Consider the following 20,857-nt stretch of genomic DNA (forward strand, 5'->3'; position numbering starts at 1 on the left):
TCGGGCGCATGTGGGAGTCTGTCTGACTGTCTCTCCCCATTTCCAGCTTCAGAAAAATACAAAAAAAGAAAAAGAAAAAGAAAAAAAAAAGAGATATGTCTACAGTACATGCCCACTAACCGTGGCTGAGTGTTGTCCTCACGATCATTTATAATAATATTTATGATTAATATTTTAACGAATATTGGTAAAGCTTGACAAAAATAATTTCATTCAACATTCGGGACATCTGTGGGTCAGATGCTCACCTGTTCCCCCCACTTCTCAGCCACATCGACGGCCCCAGCTGCTTCCGACAAGCCCTGTCCTGCTTTTGCATGGAAATAGGAAGAAAAAATATGGAATGACTTAGAAGATGGCGGACGAGAATCTTCGCCCCGAAGTCAACTGTTTACTCAGCTTTTTCAACTAACGAAGAATTTCGCTGGTGATTTATCGTTTCCCTCTGAAATTTTCCTTCATCCACAATTAAAAAGGGCGCAGAAGCAGCAAGTTGGTGAACCTGTCTCACACCATTTGTTAGCGTTGAAGACAGCAGCGACGCAGCTTTTAGGAAAGAAGAATGAGGAGGTTAGATAGAACTGGAGGTATAGATTTTTTTTTTTTTACCCGCCTTTTATTTTTGAAATGGGAGACCATGTGGGCACGTGCATGTGAGCACATGTGTGCTTACACAACTGAGACCAAAATATAAGGAAAATGGAAGATCCTAATGATGGTGTAATTTCCATTGATATTGAAAATATTCCCTGTATTAGCAATGGACACAGGAAGGGTTTGTAGTTTCTTTATTTAAAAAAAAAAAAATGATAGGAGAACTTTTTAAGGTTAGAGAAAAATTGGATTACTTACTTACCTGACAAGGTATAGTTACTTAAGGCAAGTCTAACACATGCCTTTGCCCTTAAGGAAGTGCTAACAGGAACATTAGAATCTCAGAGCCTGATGACAGGAAAATAAAATGAAATGAAACTTCCACAGAAAGTTGAGAGCAGAAAACTCAGAGTTTGGACCCTGGCTTGTATCCCAAGCTAACAAACAGCTTTGGAATTCAACTGTATAATGTGACACATGGACCTAATAATGACACTTTTAAAATAGATTACGAGAAATGATGTGAAGAGTTGAAGAAGGACCTGTGTATTTTCCGCCAGAACTGAATGTTGCTCTTTGACAAGTTCTACACTTGTAAAAATGAAGTTGATAACAAAATTACATTTGTTCCTTTCATCCTGGGGCATCTTCTAAAGCTCTTGCCTCTGCCTACCCCGTGATAACCAAGAACCTGATAAATCAGGAAGCAATCTAGCAGCCTTACTGAGCCTCCAAGCAGTGCTTGGTCTCACAGGAGAAGAGCACTTTGAAGGAGACAGAGAGTAACCACAAATATAATCACGAGGAAGAAAAACACTAGAATAAAAGAAACATCAATAAAATATACCATGCACCATTAAGAACCACCTTGAGATAAGACACTGAGCATTGCAGTAAAGATCACAAATGAATTAATGTCAACAATGACAAAAAAGAATGTTTGGTGGATCACGCGATGTCAGACTGGTTTGAAAATCATGTCCGCCCTGGGAATGTCAAGGATTCCCAACCTCCATCCGAGGGGTAATTGTGGCCAGTGACTCTGAACGCTGAGAGGGACCTTGCAACATTGTTTTCCTTTGCATGAAACACCAAGTTTTCTGGAGCAACCATGTGTCACCTGGTCAAGCTGGTCATTCATTTGGAGAACAATACTTTTATAACTGTTACCTCCATTTTTGTAACATATATATAAAATGTTTCCATTGATTTGAGCTAGAGGAAGGGAGGGAGCAAAGAGGAAAGAGAAAAAGATAAGCATCAACTTGTTTCACCTAGTTCTTCCACTTAGTTTCGCACTCATTGATTGCTTCTCACATGTGTCCTGCCCAGGAGGACGGACCTGCAACCTCTGTGGAGCTGGGTCGATGCTTTACCCAGGGAGCCACCTGGCCAGGGCCTGTGACTTTTATATTTCGATGCAATTTCAAAATGACAGAAATAGTAGAAAGAATGACCCTCCACTCTCACCAGATTCATCAGTTGTGCATATCGGCCTCATTTGTCACGTGCTTTTTCTCTCGCGCACACACACCACGCACGTCATGTTTTCCTGAACCAGTTAAGCCTAAGCTGCGCCCACATCAAGTCTGCTGACCCCTCAATGCTTCCGTGTGCATTTCCCAAGGACAAAGACATTCCTCTTGCATAACCATGGTGCAATTACCCTCCCCCCAAAAAAAGTTCAGTGGTGACATTCTAGATTATCTTCAGTCCATCTTTAAAGACCAGTTGCCCAGTGGGGCCCTTTATAGCCTCTTCCTTTTCCTGATTCTGTTTACTGCACACATTGCCTGTGGTTTGCATGCCTGCTCAGTCTCCTTTTATCTGAAACTGTCTTTCTTTGTCATTTTTGAGTATGATCCTTTTTGAAAACTTTTTGCAGAAGTGTTTTTATAGGTATCCTATGTATGCAGGTGTCTATACCACAAGGGTACATACAGTTCCGTGGACTTTCCATGGATGGAACACACCCATGGTACCAGTTCCGGAACAGGTAGTAGAACATAGCACAGACCCCAGGAGCCCTCCCCAGCAGTTAACTTTTATTGTATATGTTGTGTCACCAGAAAACACGTGGATTCATTTTGACCCAATTCAACTTTCCATCGTAGACAATCTCAGGAGTCTGGCTCTAAGTCATACTGTTCCCGTGGCAGTGAGGACATCTCTGACCAAGAAGGGGAGGGGAGGGCACTGTCAGCTGCTGTGGTCTGGATAAAGCTGTGCTCACATTTGGTTAGTGAACATTAGACATGGAGAAGATGTTGTTTATCGACTCAGATCAGAACTTTTCAAGTGTTGTCTCTGGATGAAGGACTTTTACCCTCCAATTCTTCCAATTTTGCTAGTTCTTCAGGGATCCCTAAGTATGGTCCTTCTATCACTTCTCGGCCTTCTGGCTAAGGTCAAGTGTAAATCTGTTCCTTCTGCCTGTGTCCCGTGTGTGTGCACCTTTGTACCACATGGGAATCCCTGTGTGATGTTGACCTCACGCAAACTGATCTGGGACCCACGTGATCCATTCCTATTCATCGAGAGCTTCACTGTAGCAATGTCAAGTTGTTCCCTATGGGCCTATCCATTGGTTCCCAACCTCTATTCTTGGGGGCTGGCTGGCTGGGGCTCGTGGACCACACACTTTGAGCAGCACCGGGCTGGGCCACTTAGCTCCGATCGGTCAGAATTCAGCTGGTTTACGTCCTCACAGAGTGTTTCTAACACCCCAGCCTGGTGTGGGCTACCATTCTGTGCCTCCTGTCCAACGCTAATCTCAGGTTGTGATAACAATTCCATGGCTGAAGTGACATCATTAGCATCTAATAGCCTTACGATTCTAGGCTCCATGCCACAGGGACTCCTTCGCTTTTGTCCACCATGGTGTCCTTAGCGGTGCCCGATGTATCACACACACTCAACAGATAACTGTCAGACGGACGAGGGATGACATCAGTGGTGACTTCTGACAAGTGATGACACAACATGAGACCATGGCCCCCCGCACCGCCCTGAGATGCATATAAGCCCAGGGAAATCGCGTTTGGCATGCGAGGCTGGCGATCATTCCAAGTCCGAGAATTTGAGGATGTTTGTTTGTTTGTTCTAGGTTTCAATGGGGCGAAGTCACATTTTGAAAACACCAAACTGTGTCTTTAGTATCCATAGTAGGCACTTACAAGGCTTCATTTCTTACTAATTGTTCTGTGAGCGTAGGGCTGCTTTAGCAGCGAAACGGCGTGTTACTATTTTCGGGAAATCCTGTATCTGTCCAGCTGCAGTTGTCCCTGTCACCGAGAGTCGTCACACTCAGCCAGGCCCCATGTCAGTGCACGTTCTTAACAAGCGCAGGGACGGGGGTGCAGAGTTATAAACCGCCAGAGCTGGATGGATTCAGAAGAATAGAAATTATAGATGGTTGCAGGAAAAAGATTTTGAAAACAAACCTGGGAGTGGATTGTTCTCAAGGATTTCAACAGGTGTGACTGCTTCCTCTCTGCACTTTTTTCTTCATGCATATAATTAATAATAATAGCAATAATAATAATGATAAAAGTTTGTGCTTGAGTCAGTAACAACAGGAGCTGTCACCAAAATGTGCTAAAAACTCTCTCAACTACAGGACTTGATCTCTCGGGCCAATGCTTAAAACGGCTTACTTTGAGTTTCCAAATTCTTTTTTTTTTTTTTTTTTTTTCTGAAGCTGGAAACGGGGAGAGACAGTCAGACAGACTCCTGCATGCGACCAACCGGGATCCACCCGGCATGTCCACCAGGGGCAACGCTCTGCCCACCAGGGGGCGATGCTCTGACCCTCTAGGGGGTCGCTCTGCCGCGACCAGAGCCACTCTAGCGCCTGGGGCAGAGGCCAAGGAGCCATCCCCAGCACCCGGGCCATCTTTGCTCCAATGGAGCCTTGGCTGCGGGAGGGGAAGAGAGAGAGCGGAAGGAGAGGGGGAGGGGTGGAGAAGCAGATGGGCGCTTCTCCTATGTGCCCTGGCCAGGAATCGAACCCGGGTCCCCCGCACGCCAGGCCGACGCTCTACCGCTGAGCCAACCGGCCAGGACCGAGTTTCCAAATTCTGATGACTTCGGCGGGGGCAGGGGGGATACTGCTTGTGTCATGTGGTCCTGCCTCGAATTAGGATGGAGTAGTGAGTGACGGGCAAGACAGTCAGAGGTATGTTTTTCATGGAAAGCCATCTCTGTTGGTTGAGCGGATCTTTTATTGCAGTGGTCCCCAACCCACGGGTCGTGGACCAATACCGGTCCGTGGGCCATTTGGTACCGGTCCGCAGAGAAAGAATAAATAACTTATATTATTTCCGTTTTATTTATATTTAAGTCTGAATGATGTTTTATTTTTTTAAAATGATCAGATTCCCTCTGTTACATTCGTCTAAGACTCACTGTTTGTTTGTTTTTTTCCTGAAGTTGGAAATGGGGAGGCAGTCAGACAGATTCCCACGTGCGCCTGACCGGGATCCACCCGGCATGCCCACCAGGGGGCGATGCTCTGCCCATCTGGGGCATTGCTTTGTTGCGACCAGAGCCATTCTAGCATCTGAGGCAGAGGCCACAGAGCCATCCTCAGTTCCTGGGCCAACTTTGCTCCAATGGAGCCCTGGCTGTGGGAGGGGAAGAGAGAGACAGAGAGGAAGGAGAGGGGGAAGGGTAGAGAAGCAAATGGGCGCTTCTCCTGTGTGCCCTGGCCAGGAATCGAACCCGGGACTCCTGCACGCCAGGCCGATGCTCTACCACTGAACCAACTGGCCAGGGCCTAAGACTCAGTCTTGACGCTTGTCTCGGTCACATGATACATTTATCCATCCCACTCTAAAGGCCAGTCCGTGAAAATATTTTCTGACATTAAACCAGTCCGTGGCCCAAAAAAAGTTGGGGGACCACTGTTTTATAGTGAAGATATGTACCTGAAATACACTTTTTTTCCCCTACTACATCTCAACTTAGCTTTCTCAGTCCCTAGGTGGCTTTCGTTCCGACTTACCGTGCCAGGGTGGCATTTCAGGAGAGCTAGAAGCAGGATGGGAAGAAGAAGGTAGCCCAGATGTAAATGTAAAAGATACACAGCTCATTCCGTCTCCGAAATTGTCGGTGTGAAAAACGCTCAGCCACGTTTTATTTAAACAAGGTCGGCTTCGACCTTGATTGACTCGCAGGAAATTGCCTGGTACAAGAGGCAAAAGGAAGCGAGAGGAAAAAAATGGCAATCAGCACCCAATGTTTCCCGTATTGATTGACACGCACCAGAGATGGGCTAGAGTAAGATAAATTGGCCAACAGGGCCCATCTTGACAGCTCCTAGATGGGAAAATTGTTCTTGTTAATTTGCTGCGGGAACCTTGTCATTTACGGGATGTGCACGTGAGTGGCTCCTAATTGTGTAAACAAAGTTCAGATTCCTATGCAGCCTCCTTCCTTCCGTTATGGGGTTTGGTGTCTTTCTTTTTTTTTTTTTTTTTTTGCTCTGAATCACCAGAATGCATTCGTTCGTTTGTATATGGTTTTCAAATTGGGGAAGGACAAGGGAAGCCTCGTACCTGCTTTAAGCTGTTATTTTCGACTGAGATATAGGAAGTGACTCAGCAGACAGTTCCCATTTATAACACTGGTTTTCGGACCCACGGTGGGCACGAGCTTTCCTGTTCTCCGTGTTCCCTGAGCCCCTTCTGGCGCCGTGGAGCCGACGGGCTGTATCTCACCTGGGGGGGGGGGGGGAGTTCGCAGTTTCCAGATGTGTGAGTTTTATTTTAGACACTTGGAAGTGGCCCGGAAAAATCCGCAACGGACTTTTCTTCTCTCCACACACACTTCAGTCTTTCTGCCTTTTGCTTTGCCTTCTCCTCACTGTGTCTGTGGCATCCTGTTCCTCCCCCTCCTGCCCTTCCCTGAATCCATGAAGACTGCTGTTTCTCAGCCACCTCCTCACAACTCCTCCTGGGAAATGAGCTATAGACTGTTTTGCCCCAAATAGTGGGCAGACTGCCAGAGATCCACCTGGGAATCAGGTGTCACTCTTGCTTGATGTCTTGTTGTTTTTTCAAATGAGGTAAAAATTTATTTTTTACTTTAAGGATTTAATTTAATTGATCGATGGTTGCAGAAGTTTCTGTGTTTTCCTTTTCATTTTTTTCCAAGTGGAAAGTCTCCTTATTATTACTTTTCTCTCTTTCTCTCTCTCTCTCTCTCTCATGAATTTTTCAGACCATTAGTCCATTCTTGATTGCGGAGGAATGATATTTGTTTTCACTTAAATGGGCTTTGTAAAAAAAATAACTCTGAAGTTCAAAGATCTGTTCCTAATCACCCTCATTAATGTCGCAACTCAGACCAAAGCATCACTTTCCCTCTGTCTGAGCGAGACCCAGACTCGGCGCTGGTCATGATCCCGGTGTTACTCTGGGCAGACTCCTGGTCTCAGGCAGCAGCCGACATGTGCAATGAAATAAGGGAGTGGGAAGGCCCGCGGTGAGCTGGAGAATACAGTGTCCCCACTGACTGCACTTGCATTGAAAACACAAGTGCCCGTAAGGGCCAGTTAGGCAATGTGAATGAATGACTAAAATAACCAGGGCTCTGGCGAGGCCTGTGGTGAAGTGAAGAGTGCATCTTTCAATCAAAGGCATTAAAATTCAGTTTTGTTTTTTAAAAGACACTGTTTTGGTCTAAAAACATGTCTCGATGCCCAGGGAAGCTGGTGGGCTGCCACAGGGCAGAGGGTTCTAGAGAGTGCCTTTGGAACCAAGGCACGGGCTCGTGCACTTCGCCCACGCAGACAGCAAGCCCCAGCTCTTAGAGATTTCCTGAGCGACTGCTCGAAGCACTTTTCCTCCCTGGGTAGTTGCTAAGACATTTGTTGATCCACTAACTGGTAACTTTTCCCGGAGCTGACTGTGTCAGTATTATTTGTTTACTGTTGATGTGATGGCTCTCAGCTCGGTTTCCTGGGTGAAGAATTTGGGAACAGGCTAGAAATCTCTCCCCCTGCAGCTCCAGGGGAGAACCCATGTCCTTGCCTTTTCCAGGTCTAGAGGCCACCAGCATTCCTTGGCTCACGGCCCCCTCCTCACATCACTCCGACCTTTGCTTCTGTAGTCATATCTCCCCTTTGACCTCTGACCCTCCTGTCTTCCTCTGTATCTCCCCACATCACCCCAATGCAAGATCTTGACCTTTATCACATCTGCTTCTCTTTGACCATGCAAGCTAACATATTCACGGTTTCCAGCGTGAGGCGGGGGTGACTTTGGGGCCCATTATTGTGCCCACAAGGCCAGCTGGAGGCAGGAAGCGCTCTGCTCTGTCACCTGCATTGTAATCAGTTACAACAGGCTGTAGGGACACGGGGTCCATTCAGGAAGGGGATTCCATGAGGACTGAGGTGACAGCCCCAGTCTCGGCGCTGTGCTAGCAGATAGGGTAGAGAGAGAAGATGGAGCCTCTCCTGTCCCCAAAATTTCAAACAAGAAAATTCTTTCCTCCCCACACCTTTAACCCAGAGACGATGTGACTCAGCCTCTGAAAGGAAGCGACGTCGTAACCGCAGTCCCAGAAAAGCCTGGCGCATGACTCCCTGGGGGCCACGCCAGAGGGCGGGAGCTGCACAGGTACAACTCGGTGGCACTGTAAGAGGAGCTCCCCCCCCCCACGGAAGCACCGGGGCTCTAGCCTGCCCCCCCTTCCCCAAGTAGTTTGCAAGGAGTTAACAGAGCGGGGTTCAGGGATTGGTGTGATGCGGCTTAGCATTCAAAATGCTAAATAATTACAACTCTGAATTTTCTCATGTTCATTCACAGAGGTGTGATCTTTCTCACCTAGTACTATCACCCTGAGAGTGAATGAACCACTAATTGTTACTCGAACCCCAGGAGACGAATTCCTCCATGGAACCCAGCAGCACAGCGCAAAGCCCCGAACCTGCTGATGGAGACATGTGTCGGGCTTCCTGGAGATTTCCATTTCCCAGCTAGGAAATGGTGTTGTCTGGAGGAAGTGTCAGCCGAGCTCGGGGGTGGGGGGTGGGGGGTGTTGATCTGGGTGACAGGCTGCTGTGGGGGTGGACAATAAAGTCTGAAGAGGAGCCACTTTATCCTAGTTTTAGCCTGTGGCTTGAGAATCTCGGTCCTGGTATGAAGTTCTTTATCTTAGAAGACGTGAAGACGTTTACTTAATGCTTGTGTGTATAGTCGTTGACTTAAAAAAAAAATTTTAAGTATACATATATATACACATATATATATAAATAGTGATTCTAATTACTAAAGGTTTTAAACAAAGGTTTTTATCGTGCCGAAGACAACAGAAATACTTGCTACGTTGAGAAAACCTGTTACCTGTTAGTTTTCGAGGTGTGATTCATCTTCTCGTTTTAGGGAATGGAAAGTCTACCTGAAAGGATTCCCATCTTGGCCTTGGATAGAACCAGGCTAGAGTTTTATTTTTAATTTATCCTTAATCACAGCTGACATACAATATTCTCTTAGTTTCAGATGTACAGCCTAGCGATTAGACCTTCAGAAGCCTTACGAGGTGACCACCCTGGCAAGGCCTAGCGCCCACCTGACAGCGTATACTAGGGGTCCCCAAACTACGGCCCGCAGGCCGCATGTGGCCCCCTGAGGCCATTTATCCGGCCCCCACCGCACTTCCAGAAGGGGCACCTCTTTCATTGGTGGTCAGTGAGAGGAGCATAGTTCCCATTGAAATACTGGTCAGTTTGTTGATTTAAATTTACTTGTTCTTTATTTTAAATATTGTCTTTGTTCCCGTTTTGTTTTTTTACTTTAAAATAAGATATGTGCAATGTGCACAGGGATTTGTTCATAGTTTTTTTTTATAGTCCAGCCCTCCAACGGACTGAGGGACAGTGAACTGGCCCCCTGTGTAAAAAGTTTGGGGACCCCTGGCGTACACAGTTACTGCAGTATTACTGCCTGTGTTCCCCGTGCAGGCCTTTACGTCCCCGCAACTGCTGGTATAATTTGCGGTCCGTACTTCTTCCTCGATGGAAGACTTCGGACTCCAAAGAACGGAGGAGTTCCGGGGCTGAGCCTCCGTCGGCAGACACCTCTCTCTGTCTTTGGGGAGCAGCCGCAGGCGGAGGAGTCTGGCGGTCCGGACTTGCTCGGGCCTTTCTGCCCGGGATGGCCTGTGGAGGAGGGTGTGGGGCAGGAAGAGAAGCAAACAGCGACGCCTGTTCCTCTCTCCTCTCTTCATTTCTCCCGCGATAGAAAGAGAAGCCGAGGAATTTGCCTCTTTTAGAAAAATGTCTCTGGGAGGGAGATGCTGAGGGGAATACGGGGGAGGGGGGAGGCATTCGGGGAGACACTAGAATCTGTGTCAACACAATAAATTAAATAAATAAAAGTCTCTGGCTGTCAGAATTACGTCAGTTGAGACTGTCTTAATTGACCCTATAATTTAAAAAAAAATAAAATAAGGAGGATAGTAATGTTAGCCGTGTGTTGCCTAATAATAATTGTGTCTGCTGCACACAGAATGTTTCCCAGCCTGTAATTCTCATCTCATTACCATATCTTTGATACCCTAACTGCAGGACCAGCAACCAGGTGTGCTTGAATTGATATTGAAAGTATTTGAGAAAGATCTCTAACCAAGCTATTGGGAAATATACACTTATATCTATGTTAGAATATAGGTAGTTGAACTGCTTTTCAACTTTTGTAGGGTTTTGCAGGTTTAAACCACTCAAGCCAAAGGTAGTGCTAATAAAACACAGTTGAAATTAATACATGATGTCAAGATTTACAGTAACAAATTATGATTTTTAGCTGCGGAGCTATCATTAAGCATATGCCAAGCAGTCGGCCCATGACTATAACAGGTTCATGAAAAAAAAAAATGGCTTTTTCTAATTGCATTCAGTGGAGTTTTTCCCCAGACGGCAACAGCTTTTATAAAATGATGGTTATATCTCTTCATTATAGAATCTAATCTCCCCAAAAGACATTCAGCAGCTGCAAAACCCTAGCATCTTTTAGTTGTAAATTGTTTTTTTATTATTTATCCCTATTTAACTAAAGAAGAAACAGCCATCCGATGATTTAACAAGATGAAAATTTAGTGGTTTTTCACATCTGACAGTGCCCAATCTTTAGCCCGGGCACTGACCTCCTTCTTTCTGAGCTTACTGGCAATTGGTGTGTTTTTTTGGCTTTCACGCCTCTGCTCTCTCAGCCAGGTGTGAGTCTCAAGGAACGCAACATGGCACGATTGGCCCTTTGACATTTCTCCCTGGCATAGAACCTGAAAGGGTGCGTACCCCTCTGAGAACAAGAACTGAAGTATTGGGCCTTGAGTTGCGAGTGGCCCGCCAGAAGTCGAATTCTGAGAGTAGGCGTCCTTGTGAACTGGACTCATGACCCACAAATGGCGATGCTGAGAAGGCAGGCGATGGGCATCTCTGTTGGAGTGAGGAGCTTGCAGATCTCCTTTGCAAACAATGCTTCCCTCGGGGGGGAGGATCGGGCTGTGTTTGAGACTGTCCTATGGCGTTTAAAAATGAAATGGTGCTAGTGAGTTTTCATGCCAAGCCATTGATCAGCCTCTCAGGGGGATGACCAGATAATTTAAATAAATAAAGTTCTCATAACCTGATGGGGGAGTTCAAGGCCCCATTCAAGAAGAAGTGATGTCACTCATCACCTGCTGTTAAGTAGATGGTTCCACTGGGGTTTTGTGGCAGTTGGTCCATTTGTTACTGTTTTTGGGTTGTTTTTGTTTGTTTGTTTGTTTGTTTTTCCTTAAGTGAAAAGCAAGGAGGCAGAGCAACAGTCTCTCACATGCACCCCTACTGACCAGGATCCACCCAGCAAGCCTCCTACCCAGGGACGCTCTACCATCTGGGACTGTTGCTCCATTGATCAGCAACCAAGCTCTTTTAGCACCTGAGGTGAGGCCATGGAGCCGTCCTCCACACCTGGGGCCAACTTGCTCCACCTGAGCCATAGCTGCAGGAAGGGAAGAGAGAGAGAGAGAGAGAGAGAAAGGAGAGAGGGAGGGGTAGAGAAGCAGATGGGGGTTTCTCCTGTATGCCCTGACTGGGAATCGAACCCAGGACTTCCACACGCCGAGCTGAAACTGAACCACTGAGCCAACCAGCCAGGGCTTCTTTGTTGCTATTTTAAGGGAAATATTTGGCTTTATCACAGGACATGGCGTGTTTTTCTGAAGAGGTGTAAGCCGTTTCTCCATCCTTTATACCACACGCCTTTCCAGAACGATGGGTTACTCAGAACCAATTAAGCAGCTGTGCTACTCCGTACACTGTCACAACTTGCTTTTTCCCCTTACTCTGTGCAGACTGACGTTGTATATTTGTGCCCTGCTTAGGACCAAGCTGGAGAGTTCCAACCTTATAGATAGAAACTTATCTTTCTATTTTGCGATAAAATAATTCAACTACAGCAAAATTCAAATAAGACTTTAAAAAAAAAAAAAGAAAGAAAATTTACAGACTTTGCACAAATCACTGCTTCCCTATCATGAGAACGGCTGGGTACTTTGTACTGTTGTGAGTCTACATTTCTGCCTATTCAATAATTGTACCCTTATGCTGTTTACCATTTTATTTGTATTATTTATATATCAACCAAAGGGTATGAACACTAAAAAAATAATTCACATCACCTCTCTTCCATTTCTTCTTATTTTAAAAGCCCCCGAAGATACAGTTCTCCTATAAATAATAATAAAAAAGCACTGGATTAATATTTCAGCAAAGATTCCCATCTAGCTCAAATGCACAAATGTGTATTCGCTAATATATACACACGCCCCTCCCTACAAATTAACCATGCCTGAGGCTTGCAGGAAAATCGGGTCAAGCTAAAGGAGAAATCAGAGAACGGGACCAAATTAATTGACTACTGTGAACCACATGTGAGTTTGAGCTCGCAGAGGGGAAAGGGCTTATTGTCTGGACCAGTCCTGTCCGTGCATCTGTAGAGAAATTTTAACTGTGAAACACACAGAGCTCATCTGGCCCGAGCAGAAATAAAAGTTCAAGTGCCTCCGCTCAGATTTTATTAGATTTCCTCATGATGGATAACAGATGGTGTCACCTCGCCACTTCTCTCTTGTGACAGAACATCTACAAGCCCTCCTGGTATCTCTTTCTTTTTGGGAGACTTTTTTTTTTTTTTTTTTTTTACAAAAAGTAACAATCAGTATCATTTTCAAACATTTGAAATGGTTGTCAAGGACAGGTGTGGCTTTCGCCACGTGCTCAGCAGCAGCACAGCGCATATAAATATGTAAATACGGTGGTACGGATGCCTCTGTCACCGTGTTTCTTGAGGCCAGAAACGGAATTATTATTGCCTCTCCTCTTTCTCTCACACCCACATTAACCCATCAGCAAAACATGTTAGCTGTGCCATCAAAATGTATCCAGGTCCCGATCTTTGTCACTTCAATCCGAGCCCTGACAGTCCCTGACCTGGATTATTGCAACCACCTTCTAATGAGTCGCCCTGCTTCTGCCCTTGCCTTCCTTGGGTCTCTGGGCAACGCAGCAGCCACCATGCTCTTGCTAAACTGTACATCAGACGTGTCACGCCCTCTTCAGAGCATTCCATCTCAGAGTGAAAGCCAGGGCCTCACGGTGGGCAGGGGGGGGGGGCTCCGTCTTCCGCACCACTCACAGCATCCTGGGCGCAGTGACTGCGTGCTGTTCCTGACACACACCAAGAACACCGCCAGCTCAGAGCCTGTATTCCTGCCATTCCTTCTGCCCTTGACGTACTCATCCCAGACATCAGCAAAACCCCTGCTCACTTCCTGCAGGTTCTATTCAGATGCTACCCTCCCTGGGAGGTCTTCCCTGAGAACCTTGTATTAAGTAGCACCCACCTCTTGAGCCCCACCCAGCCCCTCCCTGCTCCCTTTCCTTTTCTCTCTCTTCCCTCTAACCCAGGGGTCCCCATATATTTTACACAGGGGGCCAGTTAACTGTCCCTCAGACCGTTGGAAGGCTACCACATACAGTGCTCCTCTCACTGACCACCAATGAAAGAGGTGCTCCTTCCGGAAGTGCAGCGGGGGGCCAGATAAATGGCCTCAGGGGGCCGCATGCGGCCCGCGGGGCCGTAGTTTGGGGACGCCTGCTCTAGCCAAATATCCCTGCAGACTTACCTGTGTGTTTCTCTATACATGCCAGGAAACATATATTTTCATTGGCTTTTTTAGTTTCTGTTTTTGCTGTTATTTATTTGTTGTTTTTGTCCTTTCTCCCCGCCAGAATATAAACTCAAAGAAGGCAAAGATTTTTGGTTTTTCACTTCATAGCCCCACCCGATAGAGCACCTGACAGTATTGGATACTCAAAGAATGCATGTCAAATGGAAGGAAGGGAGGGAGGGAGGGAGGAAGGAAGAAAGGAAGGAAGGAAGGATGGAAGGAAGGAAGGAAAGAAGGAAGGAAGGAAGGAAGGAAGGAAGGAAGGAAGGAAGGAAGGGAGACAGACAGAGAGGGATGGCTAGTCTAAGAATTCTGATGGAAATTCCCTACCAGTCCTTTGATCTTCCACATACTTCTTTCAACTAGATAGAAACCATTTTAGTTTGAGCACACATATGCCAGCTCTTTGCCTAAACAAACAATATGACTGGTTCACTGGCATCATAAAAAAATAATAGGTGGGAAGAGAGAGCCCACCATTCCAGTTTCTGCCCGGACATTGACCGGTCACCCCCTCCCACTCTCACTTTGCCAAACACGCCGAGCAAACGCATCCTCACCTCCCAGGGGAACATTAATTACCATTTGCACCGTGCTTTGAGATGCACAGATGAAAGCAGTCATAAAAGCAAAGAGCATTATTACATGGTGAGTGGTTATATGCTCTCATTTAAGCTCTGGAAACAGACCAAGCGGGAATGTTGAATCGTGAGACTCGGGTTGACCAAAAATTACACTTGTTATAATTAATTTGAGCTTAAGCTTCAACACAGTGACATGTTTCATTTAAATAAAGGTAAGTCCCCTAAGGAGGCATGAGTCTGTGTGGGTCTCTATGTGTCTCTGTTTCCAGTGGAGAACGAAATTTTAGACATGCAGAAGGCAGGGAGATAAATGTGTCTGACTTCCGATGGGGCAGGGAGACTCACAGGGCAGGCTTCTTACTTTAGAGACATCTTCCAAATGATCCTCTGTCCCCTTTACTCCATTGGTCAATGACAAGAACACTCACAAAATTATGGATTTAGACGAGGAGCTGAATGTGCCGGGTCTACAATCCTATCTCTTGCTGAATGTCACAGGCTGCCTCTGTGGCCTTGGGGACAAGGGCTGTGCAGGAATACTAAAGTAATCTCTGCCATGGGGAGCTTATGACCTACAAGGGTGCCCATTCTGATATTACTCAGCAACTGTTGTCAGAAAGCTCTTTGCGCGTTTATCCATTTTGTCAAATATTTATTAAACACTTTCCGTGAGCTCACGCTCTGTTAGGTGCTTTGGGAGATAGAAAGATTAAAAACAACAACACCTATAGTGCAGATGTAACAACCACCTAGAGCCATGCTCTGGCCTTGGGGAGAGCCTGAAACATAGTAATCACTCAATAAATACGTCTCAAGTGAATGAAAGTGCGGATGATCCTCTAGGAAGAGTGATAAAGCACAATGCCTGAGAAACCAGGATGCCAGCTAGAACGTATGTAAAGGAGAGACAGAAATAAATGCAACAGATACTGAGCTGAATTGGCTTCCTTTGGTTTTCATCATTCCTAGAACTGACATGTGGAACCAATTTATAAAAGTCCATTTTTTCTTTCTTGGGTCATAGCTCAATGATTTGAGGATGGCTGCAACTTTCCTTACCTCTTCTAGGCTCAAAAGCTTCAGAACCTATACCCTATTCAATGACTTCTAACGCATCCATCAGTCCGGATTTCCTCCCCTGGGCAAATCCAGTTTACTTAACTAGGCTCTTAAGAGGATGTCAGCCTGGAATGGAATGTGATCACAACAGCATAGAGTACAGTGGGATTCTTTTTCTTATGATTCTTGTACTTTGTCATACTGCACAAGTCATTTGGTCATGGAACCTTGCTTTCCTGGGACACATGTTTACATCCTGAAGAAAACCCAGTGTTCCAAAGAGTGATGTGTGGAAGAGTGTTACTTGCATGTTGGGCTTTGGGAGCCAGAAAGAGGTACCTTTATACACCTTGCATTAGAATTGTAGCCTATTAATATGCTGTGCGGTGAAACCAGGTTTTCTTCAAACTTGAACTTCAGTTTATCCATTTGTCCTTCAACTTGAATATTAAGAGTTGTGGAATTTTGTGAACAGAGCTTTGGACTCCAGTCACTAATTCACTGTGTGGTCTAGGAAAAGCCTCTCTCTTTCTCTTTCTCCCAAATTTTGTCATCAGCAAAGTGAAATGGTTGGTGCAGATACTATCCAAGTATCCTTCTTAAAATTAGCACTCAATGGTCTTTAGCCATAGCTGTCTTGATCCAGGTCATTCTATGAATTTTACCAATTCAGAGAAAGAGAAATAGCTAGATGTATGTTCTAAATAGAAGCCTAGCAAGGAAGGTGAGCAGCACGTAAATCCTCCACCTTCCCCAAGACATACCTAAGAACCTCTTAAATTGTGAACCAAATATGAACTGTGACCTCCAAATTGTCTTTGCTCTTCTTCTGCACAATATGGCACATTTTCATAAGAAAATAGAAAGCCTGAGAACTTTTGCCTGTGTTAACTTCAATCACATCGCTTCTACCATGATGGGATATGCTGGTTGCCCACACGGTCCTGTTTGTGCATGCCCCAAACTGCAGATCATTGCATCACCTGACATGCAAGCTTCTTGCTCAACTTGAAATCTTCCAGCATTTAAGCCCTGACTAGTCGTGGTTTCTTCCTTGGCAACGGTGATTATTTGAAAATAATGTCAAGGCAAATCATTTCCTTTATTCACCCCCCTGATAGTCACTCAGCGGCTATGCCCATTCCAGAGTTTCTACCCTCATCTTATTTTCTTTATTCCCCCCTTCCTTTCTCTCTCTCCACCATTGATTCCTTCACTTAATTCAAAATCCCCTAAGAGGGTGGGCAGGTGCCTCTCCTGGTTGGAGGCAGGAAAGTAAACAAGTAGTGCATGGTGATTTTTCAGGACCACGGATAGCGACCGCGGGGGGAGATGGGGAAAATCCGCGGTCTTCAGCCCTTGCCTGGGCGGTTCCCAGGCCCTCTTCGGAACCCCACAGGTGGTGGAGATGACAGGACTCTACAAAGAAGCTTTGCTGTCAGAACGGTCCTCCCAGAGTTTAGGGGCCAAACCTCACCCCATCATATACAAAGAACAGACTGCATCTGGGCCCAGCTGCGGTCCCAATGTCAGTCCGCTCGGCTTTCGCCTTCCCTGCCCAGGCTGACCTCGGAAGGTGCGGGCAGGCTCCCGGGAGCATTGTTCTGACCGGGCGAGCGCTGCAGCCATTGTGTGGGCATGGGAGAGCTGACAGTTCCTTTCCAGCCCAACACTGTAATTTTATCAACTCTGGCTCAGAGAAACCTATATTTATAATGCTAATTAGAAGGGCACACATTTAATTTGAGTGGAAGACTGTTTGTATCTCACTGAGCCTGATAGCACGAGGCACAGGCGACAGCAGTCAGAGGCAAAGCGGGCTATTCGCCCTTCTCCAAGTATTTGAAATAGGGCTGGCTCTTGCCAAACAATTTCTCTGTTGGATTAAAAAGAGGGAGGGGAGGGAGAATGCCGAATGTGCAGGAGCTGAGAAAACTTTGGGTTTATCTCCTGCCTGCATAATATATTTCTCTGTGCACTGAGAAAACATGCCTCTTATGTTATCTAATTGTTTCCTGACACATTTAGCAACACTTCACACTCTTTAAAGTGACATTAACATTGCTGACAGAGGAGGTGCTTTCATTAGACCGGCTTTGAATTGTAGCCAGGATGCTCTGCAGGTCTTCAAACAGCCTTGTAAAAGGCGAGAAAGGCATTATTTATGAAAATAGAGACTCGGCCAACAGCACCCTGGGGGTGCGTATTCATTCTGCTGACTCGAGTCAGTGTAACCACGTGTGTGTGCGCACGCGCACATGTGTGTATGTGTGTGTGCTCACGCGTGCGCGCACAGAACAACTTCTCACGAGCTGGACTAAGGTACCGTCGTCACCTAGAACCCACTCGGCTGCCTGGGGCATCATGGGAAACTCTCTAAAACATTCCCCTGCCACATCGTTTCAGCCCCAATGGAGCGGTGTTCTATTTCCGTCCCACACGGGTCCCTCTGTGCCTAGGCCTGAGGCTCAGCTGCCGCATGGCGCAAGGCGGGGTCTGCTGTCAGCGTGAGGAGGCCGTCCCCAGCTGTGGAGTGTGTTCCCCTCCTCTCCCCCCTCTGTGCTGCCCCATGCCCCTCTCGGGCTGTTCTTTGATGTCTCCGGCTGCCCGCTTTGATGCCTCATCTTCCTGGAGGGTATTCTGCAGGAGCCTTCACAGGACACTACCCTACGGCACCGGCCTCCGCAGGCCCTGAGGAGGAGAACGGTGAGACTTGTTCTGACCTCCATGAAAAATGTAAGCTGGGCTTGGAGGAGACGGGGCAGGTGCACGTCGGGCGGTGGACTTCTGCTCAGACGCCACCTTGCCTGTGACCTTGGCCCAGTTATTAATCTCCAGGCTCGTTAACGTGGGCAGCATAATATTTTGACCCTGTGGAATTTTGGAACTGAGGGAGAGCTCCCTGCAAATTGTTTCATCACCCCACACTGCTACCCTTTCTAATCTGCCCTCCCGGCTTATTCTGGCTGGCACGAGTCTTCTCTGGTTATGTCTCTAACATTGCAGTAACTCTGTGTAACTACGCAATTGTAATTCATAAGAATCTGAGTTAGGGCCCTGGCCAGTTGGCTCAGTGGTAGAGCGTCGGCCTGGCATGCGGAAGTCCCGGGTTCGATTCCCGGCCAGGGCACACAGGAGAGGCGCTCATCTGCTTCTCCACCCCTCCCCTTCTCCTTCCTCTCTGTCTCTCTCTTCCCCTCCTGCAGCCGAGGCTCCATTCGAGCAAAAGATGGCCCGGGCGCTGGGGATGGCTCCTTGGCTTCTGCCCCAGGCGCTAGAGTGGCTCTGGTCGCGACGCCCCGGATGGGCAGAGCATTGCCCCCTGGTGGGCGTGCTGGGTGGATCCCGGTCAGGCGCATGCGGGAGTCTGTCTGACTGCCTCCCCGTTTCCAGCTTCAGAAAAATACAAAAAAAAAAAAAAAAAAAAAAAAGAATCTGAGTTAGTATCTTGACTTTGCCTGTTACCTACAGTGTCCCCTAGGTCAAGTCTCTTGCTTTCTATAAGCCTCAGTTTCCTCATCTGTAAGATGGGGGTGATAATAGTACCTTCCAGATAGTGTTGCTGGAAAGATGGTGCAAACTGCAAACTACAGAATGTGCGAAGCTCACTGCCTAGAACATTATGAAGCTAGTATTAGTCACTCCCACTAGAATATGGGTGCCACTAGGGCGGAGATGATGTCATCACATTTGTTGGAGGTATGAGGTGCTGTTCTGTTTTAGGTAGTAACTTGGCAGGCATTACCTGAGGCCTGGTGAGATCAGCGTTGGCTGTAAGTCACACAATGGGCCAGCGTTTGGGCAGCCCCAGTAAGGAACCCTGGTCCCCAACTCCAGGACTCTAACTGCACTGCTCATGGCGATGTGTTAGGTACAAAACAATGCTTTCAAATGTCCATTCAGGGAAGAAATGAACTAATGCATGCCACCCATGGCTTCCTAACAGGCTAGACCTCATGTCGGTCTGTCTCAACAGAATCCTTTGAGGGGAGCTTTTTAGCCTTCTGATTGGTTGCTGGTAGTTAGACTCCCAGGATATCTACTTTTTAGCACCTTATCAAGGACCACTGAGTACCGAATGGGTAGGTATCGTGAGTTGGGCAGCAGAGGGATGAAATAGTTCAGGCATCTGTCCCCTAGAACCCATGTCTCATCTTCGTTATGCCTCAAGCACAGACAAACACATGGATTTACAGATGAGAAAGGTCTGCTTTCTGCAGACAAAGCCTTTGAAAAGGAAAACTTCCAATAATGAGAATGAAAGCAATTACTATTCAGCGAGCACTGCAGCATTTGCAGTGTACTTTCGTATGTTATTATTTAATTCCCAAAACGTCCTGGAAGGGGACTAGGACACTTAACTCATACCCCTTTTATGCTTGGTATTAAGACCACTGACTTCAGAACCTGTGTATAAATGCCCCACTGGATACTTATAACAATCTGGGGAGTGTGTTGATACACATTTTGCTTATCAAACAGCTGAGCACAGAACAGTTAGGCGACTTGCCAAAAAGTCACCCAGCGAATCAGGGGCAGAGCTAAGATGTGAACTTCATTCTGGTTCCAACACCAGTCTTAGCATCACCCCAGTGATATAGGCTCTTTGTTGCCATTAAGGTTAATTAAATTCTACTGTCATTCCCTGCACAGTGTGGTGTGAACTCTAGAGCCACGATGCCCGGGCTCAAACTCATCCACCGGTCACCCTATTCTATCTCAGGTCAGTCTTACCATCTTTGAAATGGGGGGATCACCTACCCCAGAGGGTTGCTGTAAGGTTAAGCCTATTCGTATGTGTGAAGGGCTTGGACATAATGCCCGGTACATCATAAAATATTTGTGATTGATAGCATTGTTATTTCCATGTGTCACACATCCAAAAAGTGAAGATAAAAGGTAGAAAGATAGATTCCCATGTATCCTAGAAGATGTTTTCTAAGGCAGCCCTTTGAAAATTGTTCCCGAATGGCTGTAAAATTACTTTAAATCTTTATTTAACTGTTCCCCTCCCCACCACCACCACCACCAACTATTTTGTTTTGTTTTGTTTTGTTTGTATTTTTCTGAAGCTGGAAACGGGGAGAGACAGTCAGACAGACTCCCGCATGCGCCCGACTGGGATCCACCCGGCACGCCCACCAGGGGCGACGCTCTGCCCACCAGGGGGCGATGCTCTGCCCCTCCGGGGCATCGCTCTGCCGCAACCAGAGCCACTCTAGCGCCTGGGACAGAGGCCAAGGAGCCATCCCCAGCAGCCCGGCCATCTTTGCTCCAATGGAGTCTTGGCTGCAGGAGGGGAAGAGAGAGACAGAGAGGAAGGAAGTGGGGGTGGAGAAGCAAATGGGCGCTTCTCCTATGTGCCCTGGCCGGGAATCGAACCCGGGTCCCCCGCATGCCAG

The 20,857-nt window shown here is 46.8% G+C and overlaps 1 protein-coding gene and 1 non-coding gene across 4 annotated transcripts in view; both read left to right on the plus strand.

Moving 5' to 3' along the window:
• Positions 1–20,857, plus strand: part of TENM2 (teneurin transmembrane protein 2) — a 1,118,865-nt gene that overhangs the window by 730,160 nt on the left and 367,848 nt on the right. The window lies entirely within an intron of this gene.
• TRNAA-GGC (transfer RNA alanine (anticodon GGC)) lies at positions 18,510–18,585 on the plus strand. The gene has a single exon. It is a non-coding gene; the product is annotated as a tRNA-Ala (tRNA).

This window comes from Saccopteryx bilineata, chromosome 4 (genome assembly GCF_036850765.1).
Source record: "Saccopteryx bilineata isolate mSacBil1 chromosome 4, mSacBil1_pri_phased_curated, whole genome shotgun sequence".
NCBI lineage: Eukaryota > Metazoa > Chordata > Mammalia > Chiroptera > Emballonuridae > Saccopteryx > Saccopteryx bilineata.